The sequence below is a fragment of the Trifolium pratense genome, linkage group LG7 (assembly GCF_020283565.1).
Source record: "Trifolium pratense cultivar HEN17-A07 linkage group LG7, ARS_RC_1.1, whole genome shotgun sequence".
NCBI lineage: Eukaryota > Viridiplantae > Streptophyta > Magnoliopsida > Fabales > Fabaceae > Trifolium > Trifolium pratense.
In genome coordinates, this window is record NC_060065.1 from 19,708,495 (window position 1) to 19,722,362 (window position 13,868).

The 13,868-nt window shown below is 29.8% G+C and overlaps 2 long non-coding RNA genes across 2 annotated transcripts; both read left to right on the forward strand.

Annotated features, from left to right (window-relative positions):
- Positions 1-2,566: 2,566 nt before the first annotated feature.
- On the forward strand, positions 2,567-4,340 carry LOC123893841. The gene is made up of 2 exons (XR_006803564.1): positions 2,567-3,489; positions 3,694-4,340. It is a non-coding gene; the product is annotated as an uncharacterized LOC123893841 (long non-coding RNA).
- Positions 4,341-10,478: 6,138 nt separating this feature from the next.
- LOC123893840 lies at positions 10,479-13,475 on the forward strand. Its single transcript, XR_006803563.1, has 3 exons — positions 10,479-10,658; positions 11,526-11,641; positions 13,120-13,475. It is a non-coding gene; the product is annotated as an uncharacterized LOC123893840 (long non-coding RNA).
- The last annotated feature ends 393 nt before the right edge of the window (positions 13,476-13,868 follow it).

Below are 13,868 nucleotides of genomic sequence, written 5' to 3' on the forward strand. Positions count from 1 at the left end.
AAGATTGATTTGTATTTCAGAATGAGAATATAATATTGCAGTTCAAAAGGATTGATTTTTTTTTTTTTGATAAAATTAAGAGAACTGTTGTTTAAATAGAGGAGTAAAATTTAAATTTTGTTACTTAAGTAAATATTTTCACGAAATGTTATTTTCTCATTGTAGAAATAAATAAAATTGAGTGGTAATGCATTTCTCAATCATGCATTTCAATTGTTTTTTTTTATTTTGAGTGATATGCAATAGAAACTGAACCTAAAAAATTCTAGGGATTTAGCATTATGATCGATTTCTCTTACTATCATTCAGAATTCTGTAGAATTCTTTCACTTTCAGGTAATCTTTCATCTCATTTCACTCTTCTTCCCTACTCATCCATCTCTCTTCATTCAAAACTCTCACGATTCCTCATTTTCGTTGATTTTCCTTCGCTTCATTTGTTCACATTTTAATTTTAATTTTAGCTAAATTGCACTTTTGGCCCTCTATGTTTCAGAAACTTGCGATTTTGGTCCCCTATGTTTCAAAATAGCATTTCTAGCCCCCTATGTTTGTCTCCTTTTGTAAAAGGTCAATTTTGACCAAGTCAATGCTGATGTGGCAAGTCACTTAATTGACTCAGCTGCCACATCAATTTATTTGTCACTTATAATTTTTTAAAAAAAAAAAAGAAAGAAAGGAAGACATCACGTAACAAAAAAACATAACACTGACTTTGTTTTTTCTCTCTTCTCAATCCCAAAAATTTCTCAACAAAACATATAACATTGAGTTGAATTATAACAAACATATAACAGAAACAAAAACATAACAATAACAAGAGTACATGACATTAAAATAGAACAAAGGTACTTTAGGTGTTGTTGCCGTACTTACGGTCTTCATCTCCAACAAATTAAGGCACTTTAGGGTTCAAAACAAAATAGTAGGAAGAGAGTGTTGCTGCCGTATTTACGGTCTTCATCTCCAACAAATTAAGACACTTTAGGGTTCAAAACAAAATAGTAGGAAGAGAGAAATTGAACAACAAAACTTGCCATTAATTCACGATAGAAATCGAACAACAGACGTTACGATTGATTCACAATCGAAATCGAACAACATGATTTGTTTTAAGATTTACGATTGAGAAGAGAGAGATTTTTGGAATTGAGAAGAGAGAAGAAATAAGATTTTGCTTGTTATTTTTTTATTTTTTACTGATTTTGTAAATAAATAATATATGAAAATATAATCTTTTTTATATATATTTTTAGGGGAAATTATAACAATCTCCCTTGAGTTATATCTAAATAAATACAACAAACCTCCCCTCTATTTTCTCAAAAAGCAAGGCCTCTCCTGCCGTTGAACAGTGTTAGTGAACAAGGGATGTACATGTGTATTTGGTGAAAACTTAGGGGAGGTCGCCGTATATTTTAAAACTAGAAGGGGTGTCATTTATATTTTAATAAACTTTAGGGGAGGTCAGTGTAACTTCCCCAAAAGTTTACATCAATGCACAATTTTGATCACTAATATCTTTAATTGTCTATTAATAAAAATAATACTAAAAACTTAATATTTAGAAAATACTCATCAAAACAAATTAAACAAGATCATATATGCTAATATTTACATCTATATTATTAAAAAAATACGGTAAAAATAAAATAAATAATATATTTTAGTCAAAGTAGCTCTTATAAAAAGGGACGGACGGAATAATAAATTTCTAATAGCCACGTGTATTTTTGTGTCTTCTAGTTTTGAAAGATGATAATGATGAGAAAAGAAAGGTGGGGAGGAGACCGTAGAGCTGTCAAAGGGGCCGGCCTGGGCTGCAGGGGCCAGGTCAAATAAAGGGGCCGGGCCAACCCGACCCGTTAACTTCATATATTTTCAAGAAGGTAATTCGTATCCCTATATTTTCTCACATAATCTCCCAAACAACAATATCTTCCTCTTTATCCTCATCAAACAAACAAACAAATCTCTAATAAATAATCTCATTCTAATCCAATAAATTTTTTGTCATATTATTATTATCACTACAAAAAAAAATCCAAGTTTTATATCTTTCATTCATCCATTGTAATTTAAGTAAAAACAAAAATATAGAAAGAATATAAAATAAATACAATAAAAAGATGATAGACTTAAAATAACCATATTCCATGTTTTATATCCTTCATTGTAATTGCATAAAAAAAAATAAAAAAAATAAAATAAAAAGATGATTTGTTTAAAAATAGGAATAAAACATATTATAGATAGGAACAAAACACAAATAATAACAATAAAACAACAAAAATAATAATAAAAAATTATATATGAATTTATGCATAAAAATAGGACCAAAATACCTGACCCGATAAGGCCGACCCCCTTTTTATGAAGTCCGACCCATGTAAAAAGATAGGGTTAATGGGCCGGCCTGATAACCCGGCCCTTTTTGACAGCTCTACTTAAATGGAAAAAGAAGAAAGAAAAAACAAAAAAAAGAGAGCGCGAGGATTGGGCGGAGGGAAGAGATGGGTGTTTATTTTTTTTTCTTTTAATTCACTGAATTATTATTTTTTGCTTCCCAATCTGTGAAATTCAGGTGAGAAATGAGCCTGCGGAAAACTTTTTGAGTATAATAAAAGAGTGTGCAAAACTTTGCGAGGAGTTTATATTTAAACCGCCAGAAAGTGCAGAATCTGATGAAGAAGCTGATGATGAAGAGCCAGGAAATCAGTCCGACTCTGAGGAGTTTGAGATAGAAAGATTTCTTTCTATTTGTTATGGCGATCCCAATCAAGTTATTGTGCAAGTTTCTTTGCTTCATTGGGATCGCCATAGCAAACAAAAAGAAACCTTTCCATCTCAAACTCCTCGAAGTCGGACTGATATTCTGGCTCTTAATCATCAGCTTCTTCATTAGATTCTGCACTTTCTGGCGGTTTAAATATAAACTCCTCGCAAAGTTTTGCCCACTCTTTTATTATACTTAAAAAGTTTTCCGCAGGCTTATTTCTCACCTGAATTCAATACATGCATATTAACAACAAAGTTAAAATGACAAGCATCAACTATAAGATAGCAACAAAAACATATCTGTTTTTCGTTTGATTTAGCTTCAAACTTTCACAAGCATATTCATTTTCATCTTAACATCAGAAATGAAAACCCTTTTCTTATCGACTAAATCACCATGATCCTTAATAACCTACGCACATTCAAATCACCAAAATCAACAATAACCCTAAACAGTAAACACTATTAATTTCTACTTCTGTTGTTCACAAAACTAACAGATTCATGAATAATTAGCCTGAAAAATGGAAAAATTCCAAAATTCCTACCTATTCCATCATTCCCTTTTGTCCTTTTCATAGGAAATGTAAAGCAAAAGTACCGGTCTCTGTCCGTCTTGTGTGGAGACCTGGTTATTATTTATAATATATTTGCTGTTAAAATTTTTTTTCCAGGATAATCCGATAATGGCATTTACTACAATAAAAATAGGTAAGTAAACATATATTTTGTTTTTTCTATTAGTTAGGAATTTAAAGGAGATTCAGAACATCTCTTATAAAAAGGATAGTAAAATAACAAGTGCAGTTCAATAAAGTTATTTTACTCAGTTTTTTCTCCTTAATTAATCTTTATAAAGGAACCTTAAATAATACTAAATTAAAAATGAAGAAAAAAAATATGTTTCTGTTGCAGAAGGTATAATTGTTGTTTTATGGCTTAATATGGTGAGTTCCACTACCAGGGAGTTGTGTTTTCACTTCTTTAGCTTGCTAGTTGAGTTCAATACTAGTCATGCTTTGGATGCAAGCAGGAAGGTAGATTGGGTGGCTTCTTAATTAAGCATATATGTGTATTTTTTTTTATGTGTGTATTTCTTTTTGGTAAACCAAAAGTATCATCCGCTCGCTGCGTGTCATGTTTTATGAATGCGGAGAAACAAAAAAATAATTATATGTGGAGAACTATATGGCTGCAAAGAATGTGGATGATGGGTGTGGAGGACTTATTCGTGGAAGTTGTGGTGAGTTTGTAGTGCTCGTGTTGCGTAGCTTTGGGGTGGTAGATGGTTTGAGTTGTGCTAGAAGGCTTGGATTCCGCTTTGCCAATTCGCAGCTAGTTATTACGGTAAGATGTTAACCAAAGAAAATAAAGTTAGCTCCTCTTGTTGGAGCTTGGTTCATTGGTTTCATCATCTCCATTAATTGAATTGAAAAATTAGAATTAAATAATCTTACCGTGAAGTTAATAAATGTATTGATGCGTTGACTAATTTAGCTTGTAATTTAGGTGGCCTCTTGATTTTTTGAGTCTTGTATGATTCAAGTTAATCTTTTGTGATATGTCTGAGTTTTCTATACACACATAATCTTTCTTAATTATACCATAAGTATACTATTTTTGGTTACATTAAGAGCTTCAAAATATCAAGTTATACGCAGATATCCTAACTATGTTAGCATCTCTACACATCTCTCTTTTGTATCTATATCTCATCTCATATTATTATATTAATAAAAGGGAAAAAAAACATATGCAAGGGGGAACTTACCCTAAAAAGATAGAAAATAATGCGAAACTATTCGGACCGAAAACTTGACAAGCCAAGCATGTCATGTAGAAAGGTACCGGAACTCAGGAGGCAGAGAATCCCACCACTTTAATTCAACAAATGAATGACCAAGGTTAACAATTTTATCCGCACATGCATTGTTTTCTCTATAAATGTAAGACCAATGTAAATTCAATTGAAAAGAAAACGATTCGATTGTCTATTACATATCGATGGAAATATCTTATGATTATCAAAAGTAAGAGACTAGATTAACAAAAGTATTAAGGGATAATTTTGTTTTTTTAAAGGAGGGATAATTTTGATTAACTACTCAAAAAGCATGCATATTGCACTCGCAGACGATGCAAATAGTTCTGTCAATTACATCACATCACATCACATCACATCACATATAAATAAAAGGAACAAAAGTTTTATAACCAACTAAAATGACCACTTATGTATTTCAAAAGCTATTATACTTTCACTTTCACTACTGGGAGACAGTTATACACCAATTAGGGATCAGTGTATACATTTGATATTAGGTGCTTTGCACCCACTAAGCTAGCACTATATATGATATACTAAATTATAAATTTCGACTTAAATATTAAAACTAAATGTTTCTCTAGTATAGGCATTTTAAAAAGTTATATAAATAGGCCCTTAAGAATTTTAGTAAAAGATTTTTCTTTTAAAATAATAAAAAACAAAAAAGATATAATATTATAATTTACTAAAATGATTGCGAACCATACTATAAGAGTTTGTTTGAATTGATTTATTTGAATTTATCCACTAGTATAAAGACTTGTGAGATTGATTAGAAAAATTTATGAAAACAATTTATAACTTATACAAAATAGTTGATATTTTATTTATCCGTAGAAATAACTTATACATAAATGTGTGAACAAAAAAAAACTTATACATAAATGCTTAATAACATTTAGGTTCGTTTGATCTACGAAATGTAAGTACTAGATAGAACTGATTTGGATCCTCAGCTGCGGCCGCCTCAGCTGCGGTGCCTGCTGCTTGATCCTGACCATTCAATTCATCCTTTGTTTGGTTCTGTATTATTACATTTTAATTCATAAAGCATCTAATTAAACCTGCTGCTTGATCTTGCGCGCTATATAATTCGCTTCATCCTCTTCCTTTTTTTCTTGCACTGCTTCAACATTCACGACAAACAGATCAAAATCACGACTACACCAATCTGCAGATATAGATGAGAAAGAGGATGCTCAAAAATCCAAGATTCGTGATTTTCATTTTTGTTACTGCTTGAAATGGATGTGAGTCGGTTGATGAATTGGTTTGATTTTAATGGTTTCACAATAGCACAATATGATTTTATTTTGGGAATTATGGATCTGATATATCATTTTTCTATCACTCAATCTTGAGATTTGGTGAAAAAAAGCTTTGGCGGTGAGAATTGAAGAGAATTGAAGGGGATACCATTAAAGTTCATCATTTTTCTATCACAGCACTCTGTGATGTATATTACTAATACTCCCTCCGGTCCTTTTTATAAGGAACACTTAGGGCAAAAAATTTGGTCCTTTTTATAAGAAACTTTGACCAATTTTCAAATGTTTTAAATATTCAATTTCACTTATGCCCTTATTTATTATGAGAGAGAATTTAAAAATAAGTAAGTTAGTTGAATAAAGAGTAATTAAATAAGGGTATACATGGAATAAATTAAAATTTATAAAAGTATTAAATGAAAATAACTATGTTAAATGTGCTTCATTGGTCTGTGTGATTTTTTCAAAGTGTTCCTTATAATAAGGACCGGAGAGAGTATTATAGAAGGAACAAAAAAGATAAAGAAAGCGGTGGTGATGCTGTGACGGTGACTCTGCGGTGCGCATAAATCCGATTGGCTTTGCTTTGTAAATAGGTTTAATAATTACATGCTTTTAGTATTAATATGTAAAAATATGGAATTAAAAAGTGGATGAATTGAATGGTCAGGATCAAGCAGCAGGCGCCGCAGCAGAAGCGGCCGCAGCTGAGGATCAAAATCGAGATAGAACAATACAAAATAATAGGAAGACAGAAAAACACATGACAAACGTTTAAAGTATTGAATAAATTTTGTGTTGTACGATGTTTTGTGGACAAAATATTATTTTGGTATTTTAGACAACTTGTCTAGAGCATAAAAAGTTATCCCATGGTTCGGTGAGTAACAAAAATTTCAGTTTTTATCCTGTTCTTTGACACTTAGTTTGTCAAGTACTATAACAGTTTAAAAATCAAATACAATACAACTGAAATTGTTCTGTGTAATTTATTATATTTTAGCAGATCAAACGCACCATTATACTATATAAGCTACAAAAATAAATTGTTTATTCAAGCGGTTTTGTACCACTCAAGGAAGGTTCAAAACATTCTCAAAGCAATTAGAGATTCAGTACAAAGCACTTCTACTCCATTTAGTTAAGTTGAGTTAGTCTTTGCATACTTGCAACCCAACATTCAACTTTATCTTTTAAATTATTTTTTTAAGTATTTTCTTTTAGAAAAGGGCACGATCTGTCATGCGCATAAGCTAAATAAAAAAGTATGAAATCTTAACGGATTTAGCCATTAGTTTCTTGTTAAGGATAACATAAAATTAATTATGGGAGCAAACAAAGTGGAGGGATATCGTTATGCAGCTAATGAGCTACTACTATATAATAAATTTTATATATTAGTTGATTTTATTTAATAATGTTCTTTGGTCTCGTAAGATAGAATATTCTTTCTGTCAAAAAAAAAAATATTCGCACCATATATAACTTATAATTTTTTTTGGGTGAAGAATATATATAACTATTTTATTTCATAAAATAGTAGATATGTTTTATTATATGATATAGTTGGTTCTTACCAAAAAAAAAACGATATAGTTGGTTGTGAGTGAAAGACAGAGGGAGCTAATTGTGATAGGTTCTAAGTAGGTGACGTGGGCCGGTTTGGATTGGGTTTGACCAAAACCAAAATTCAAACCACATAAGGTATCTCGGATTGAGTCAAGTAAAATAACCACCCGTTATAACATTGGGCCGGGTTGAGTAAATCCATTAAATTCCGGGTTGGATTGGGTTGGGTTGTGGGTTACCCAAATTATTTTTCTATTTTTTTAATATTAAATATCTAAATGAAGAATCATCATATTTTTTCATAAAAATAAGTTAAATAACTCACCTATTGTATTTTCTTAAAAAATATTGTAACTTTATTTCACTATAAAAAATAGTGCAATGAATTATCATATTTATTTATAAAAAAGTATTCAATCTTTTTATTATTTTTTTAAATAGTGCGATGAATTATCATATTTGTTTATAAAAATTATTCAATCTTTTTGTTTTCTTAAAAAGTAGTATAATTCTGATTTCAAAAAAAAAGTAGTATAATTTATTTTCACTATAAAAATATTTAACGATTAAATGACAAAACTTTTAGTATTTTTATAAAAAAATATTTCAAAAAACATAACATTAGTGGGTCAGTGATTTTTTAGGGTTGGGTCCGATTTTACCCGGAACCCGATTATTTTTATGGGTTTTACACTTTTGAAATCCATATTCATTCAATTGTTCGACCCAACCCACTTTTTTGGGTTGGATTGAGTGGGTTTGACCGAGTTGACCGAATTTGCCCAATCTATGTACAACCCCTCGTTCTAAGGACCCGTTTGGTGCGCAGGATAAGAGACATGATAGGATAACTGTATCATATCTTGTTTCAATCCATCGTTTGATGCGACATCAGGATATGATAAGTTAAAAAAGTATTCAATCTTTTTATTATTTTTTTAAATAGTGCGATGAATTATCATATTTGTTTTCTTAAAAAGTAGTATTTATTTTCACTATAAAAATATTTAACGATTAAATGACAAAACTTTTAGTATTTTTATAAAAAAAATATTTCAAAAAACATAACATTAGTGGGTCAGTGAGTTTTTTGGGTTGGGTCCAGTTTTACCCGGAACCCAATTATTTTTATGGGTTTTACACTTTTGAAATCCATATTCATTCAATTGTCCGACCCAACCCACTTTTTTGGGTTGGATTGGGTGAGTTTGACCGGGTTGACCGAATTTGCCCAATCTATGTACAACCCCTCGTTCTAAGGACCCGTTTGGTGCGCAGGATAAGAGACATGATATGATAACTGTATCATATCCAGTTTCAATCCAGCGTTTGATGTGACAGCAGGATATGATAAGTTAATCTTGAAACTTATTCTATCCTGTCTCTCTAGTTAAAATTCTTATCCTGAATTTGAGCTGAGTTACCAGCAAAATATGATAAGAAAATAATTAATTGACAATTTTTTTTAATAAAATAAAAAATATAAATTAGTAAAATATAAAAATAATTAAATAATTAAATAGTAAATAATACAAAAATATAAATAATAAAATAATTTAATATTAAATTTAAAATAAAATAATTAATTTTTAAATATATAAACAATTTTCTCGTAGGGGTAATTTTGTAATTTAAATAATCTAAAAAAATCAAAATTCTACTGAAATTACAATATTTTAAAGTAAAATAATTTTATTAAAAAATTGCAAAAAAGTGATATTAATAAAAAGTTTACATCAATGCACAATTTTGATCACTAATATCTTTAATTGTCTATTAATAAAAATAATACTAAAAACTTAATATTTAGAAAATACCCATCAAAACAAATTAAACAAGATTTTATATGCTAATATTTACATCTATATTGTTAAAAAAAATACGGTAAAAATAAAATAAATAATATATTTTTGTCAAAGTAGCTCTTATAAAAAGGGACGGACGGAATAATAAATTTCTAATAGCCACGTGTATTTTTGTGTCTTCTAGTTTTGAAAGAAGATAATTATGAGAAAAGAAAGGTGGCGGAGGAGACCGTAGAGCTGTCAAAGGGGCCGACCCGGTCCGGCCTAGCCTGTAGGGGCCAGGTCAAATAAAGGGGCCGGGCCAACCCGACCCGTTAACTTCATGGCCCGACCCGATAAGCAAAAACCTATATTGTCCGATGGGCCTGCCCACTAATTTTCATAGTATTTTTCTTTTTTGAAAAAAAAAAAATATATTCTACTAAATTTATGTTATATTTCTCAACTAAATCTTCAAGAAAGTAATTCGTATCCCTATATTTTCTCACATAATCTCCCAAAAAAAAATCAAAGTTTTATATCTTTCAATCATCCATTGTAATTTAAGTAAAAACAAAAATATAGAAAGAATATAAAATAAATACAATAAAAAGATGATAAGTTTAAAATAACCATATTCCATGTTTTATATCCTTCATTGTAATTGCATAAAATAAATAAAAAATAAAATAAAAAGATGATTTGTTTAAAAATAGTAATAAAACATATTATAGATAGGAACAAAACACAAATAATAACAATAAAACAACAAAAAAAATAAAAAAAACTATATATGAATTTATGCATAAAAATAGGACCAAAATATAACAATAAAAAGATTATAAAAATTTTTTAAATAATTTTTTTAATTCTTTAAGGGGCCGGCCCATGAAAAGCTGACCCGATAAGATCCTGTCCGATAAGGCCCGACACCCTTTTTATGAAGTCCGACCCATGTAAAAAGATAGGGTTAATGGGTCGGCCTGATAGCCTGGCCCTTTTTAACAGCTCTACGTAAATGGAAAAAGAAGAAAGAAAAAACAAAAAAAAAAAGAGAGAGCGAGGATTGGGCGGTGGGAAGAGATGGATGTTTATTTTGTTTTCTTTTAATTCATTGAATTATTATTTATTTTTTTTTGATAAGATAATTCATTGAATTTTTTGAAATAGTAAAAATCTATAAAGTATTTTGAAATTTGAAAAGTCTATATTAGGGAGACAGATTTTTTTTTTTTTTCAAAATCTCAATCCACCCTTAGTCTATAAAAGGAACCCAAAATCTCAGGTTTTTTACTTTTTTTTCTTTGACGACGGCAGAACATCCATTAGTTCCAAATAATAAAATCTGTTTTATGCAACTTAATTCTCGAGTACCACGTTAGGAGTACTATATATATACCCTCCCTCTAGCGCACCTTCCTCCTTCACAAGGTAACCCTAATTCGATTTGTTTCATCGTTATATTCTTATCATCGATTCATGCTTTATTCCTCTTGTTTGGAATTTGGATTACATAACATTATTAGATATTGCTTTGTTTTTTTTTGCTTCTGATTGTTGTTTTCAATTTGAACTAGTTAGTTAGAATTTGTGTCAATGTTAAATCCAAATTCTGATAGCACTAGTTTTATTTGTTATTAAGGCTGTTTCCGTTCGGCTTATTCTATGCGATTGCTGCTGTTTGGCTTATTTATTAGTTAATTTGCTGTCTGATCAATGAATTCCATGATTCTTTGTTTCTTTATTTTTATTTTTTTATTTTTAAAAAAAACTAAATTAGCCCACCCAAATTGATTCTTTGTTTGTTTATTATATTCAATATGTGTGAGTAGTTTAATTGAGTCCAAAAAGAGAGGACCGTCGTACCGATGAAACTGATATAAATTACGAGCTTATTTAATTATGACGAGAATAACTTTATTGTTCTGAAAATCTTGTTTTTAATTTAAAGCTTCGCTGCAAAAGCAGAAATTCAGATTTTTAAAGAGGATTTTAGCGGGACGCCGCGAAGTGAGCCTTAGGCGCCAAAGTCTGATAAGTACAATAATGTCTCTAATTTAATATTTTTCTACAAATAAAATTATATCCTCATCATAAATAAATAGAGTAATTTACGCAGTAACTTTGGTCGACGGAAATCTTTGTTTTGGCCTCCTGTTGTTATTATTGAATTAAAATCATTCATATATACTGAATAGTGGTTTTGCTATTTTCTTTTTCTTATGATAAAAGGTTTGCATAAGTTGTTTCTTAGATTATTATATATTATGGAATATTGTTGGTTTTAAAAAATGGCAGGGGCAAGGGGCTTTGATCTTCATATATGCTTTAGAGGGAAAATAAGGCTATGTTTGACTTCATTAGAGCTGTTCAGAGATTATCTGAATAATGCCAAAATCTATTTAGTTTACTAAGTAAGTTGACATTTTTTTTTATTCAGATCCAATTTATTCATATCTACGTAGTAAATTAATTTATGTCATTATAATTATACATTTCACCGGTTAAAGCATCAAAATCAACCACATAGGCATAGATGAGAAAATTGTTAAATATTTTGAAAATTGATGAATTTGTTGTAATTCAAAGGATAAAAATTACAAATGAGACACACCATAGAAAGAAGTAGAAATTATTCATGAATCTATTAGTCTTGTGAACATCAGAAGTAGAAATTAATAGTGTTTACTGTTGATTATGTTTTTGTTGCTTTATTATAGTTGATGCTTCTCATTTTAACTTTGTTGTTAATATGCATGTATTGCTTCCCAATCTGTGAAATTCAGGTGAGAAATGAGCCTGCGGAAAACTTTTTGAGTATAATAAAAGATTGTGCAAAACTTTGCGAGGAGTTTATATTTAAACCGCCAGAAAGTGCAGAATCTGATGAAGAAGCTGATGATGAAGAGCCATAAAATCAGTCCGACTCTGAGGAGTTTGAGATAGAAAGATTTCTTTCTATTTGTTATGGCGATCCCAATCAAGTTATTGTGCAAGTTTCTTTGCTTCATTGGGATCGCCATAGCAAACAGAAAAAACCTTTCCATCTCAAACTCCTCGAAGTCGGACTAATATTCTGGCTCTTAATCATCAGCTTCTTCGTTAGATTCTGCACTTTCTGGCGGTTTAAATATAAACTCCTCGCAAAGTTTTGCCCACTCTTTTATTATACTTAAAAAGTTTTCTGCAGGCTTATTTCTCACCTGAATTCAATACATGCATATTAACAACAAAGTTAAAATGACATGCATCAACTATAAGATAGCAACAAAAACATACCTGTTTTTCGTTTGATTTAGCTTCAAACTTTCACAAGCATATTCATTTTCATCTTAACACAAGAAATGAAAACCCTTTTCTTATCAACTAAATCACCATGATCCTTAATAACCTACGCACATTCAAATCACCAAAATCAACAATAACCCTAAACAGTAAACACTATTAATTTCTACTTCTGTTGTTCACAAAACTAACAGATTCATGAATAATTAGTCTGAAAAATGGAAAAATTCCAAAATTCCTACCTATTCCATCATCCCCTTTTGTCCTTTTCATAGGAAATGTAAAGCAAAAGTATCGGTCTCTGTCCGTCTTGTGTGGAGACCTAGTTATTATTTATAATATATTTGCTGTTAAAAAAAATTTCCAGGATAATCCGATAATGGCATTTACTACAATAAAAATAGGTAAGTAAACATATATTTTGTTTTTTCTATTAGTTAGGAATTTAAAGGAGATTCAGAACATCTCTTATAAAAAGGATAGTAAAATAACAAGTGCAGTTCAATAAAATTATTTTACTCAGTTTTTTCTCCTTAATTAATCTTTATAAAGGAACCTTAAATAATACTAAATTAAAAATGAAGAAAAAAATATGTTTCTGTTGCAGAAGGTATAATTGTTGTTTTATGGCTTAATATGGTGAGTTCCACTACCAGGGAGTTGTGTTTTCACTTCTTTAGCTTGCTAGTTGAGTTCAATACTAGTCATGCTTTGGATGCAAGCAGGAAGGTAGATTGGGTGGCTTCTTAATTAAGCATATGTGTGTATTTTTTTTTATGTGTGTATTTTTTTTGGTAAACCAAAAGTATCATCCGCTCGCTGCGTGTCATGTTTTATGAATGCGGAGAAACAAAAAAATAATTATATGTGGAGAACTATATGGCTGCAAAGAATGTGGATGATGGGTGTGGAGGACTTATTCGTGGAAGTTGTGGTGAGTTTGTAGTGCTCGTGTTGCGTAGCTTTGGGTAATTTTTGTAATTTATATAATCTAAAAAAAATCAAAATTCTACTGAAATTATAATATTTTAAAGTAAAATAATTTTATTAAAAAATTGCAAAAAAGTGATATTAAAAAAATTTTACATCAATGCACAATTTTGATCACTAATATCTTTAATTGTCTATTAATAAAAATAATACTAAAAACTTAATATTTAGAAAATACTCATCAAAACAAATTAAACAAGATCTTATATGCTAGTATTTACATCTATATTGTTAAAAAAAATACGGTAAAAATAAAATAAACAATATATTTTAGTCAAACTAGCTCTTATAAAAAGGGACGAACGGAATAATAAATTTGTAATAGCCACGTGTATTTTTGTGTCTTCTAGTTTTGAAAGAAGATAA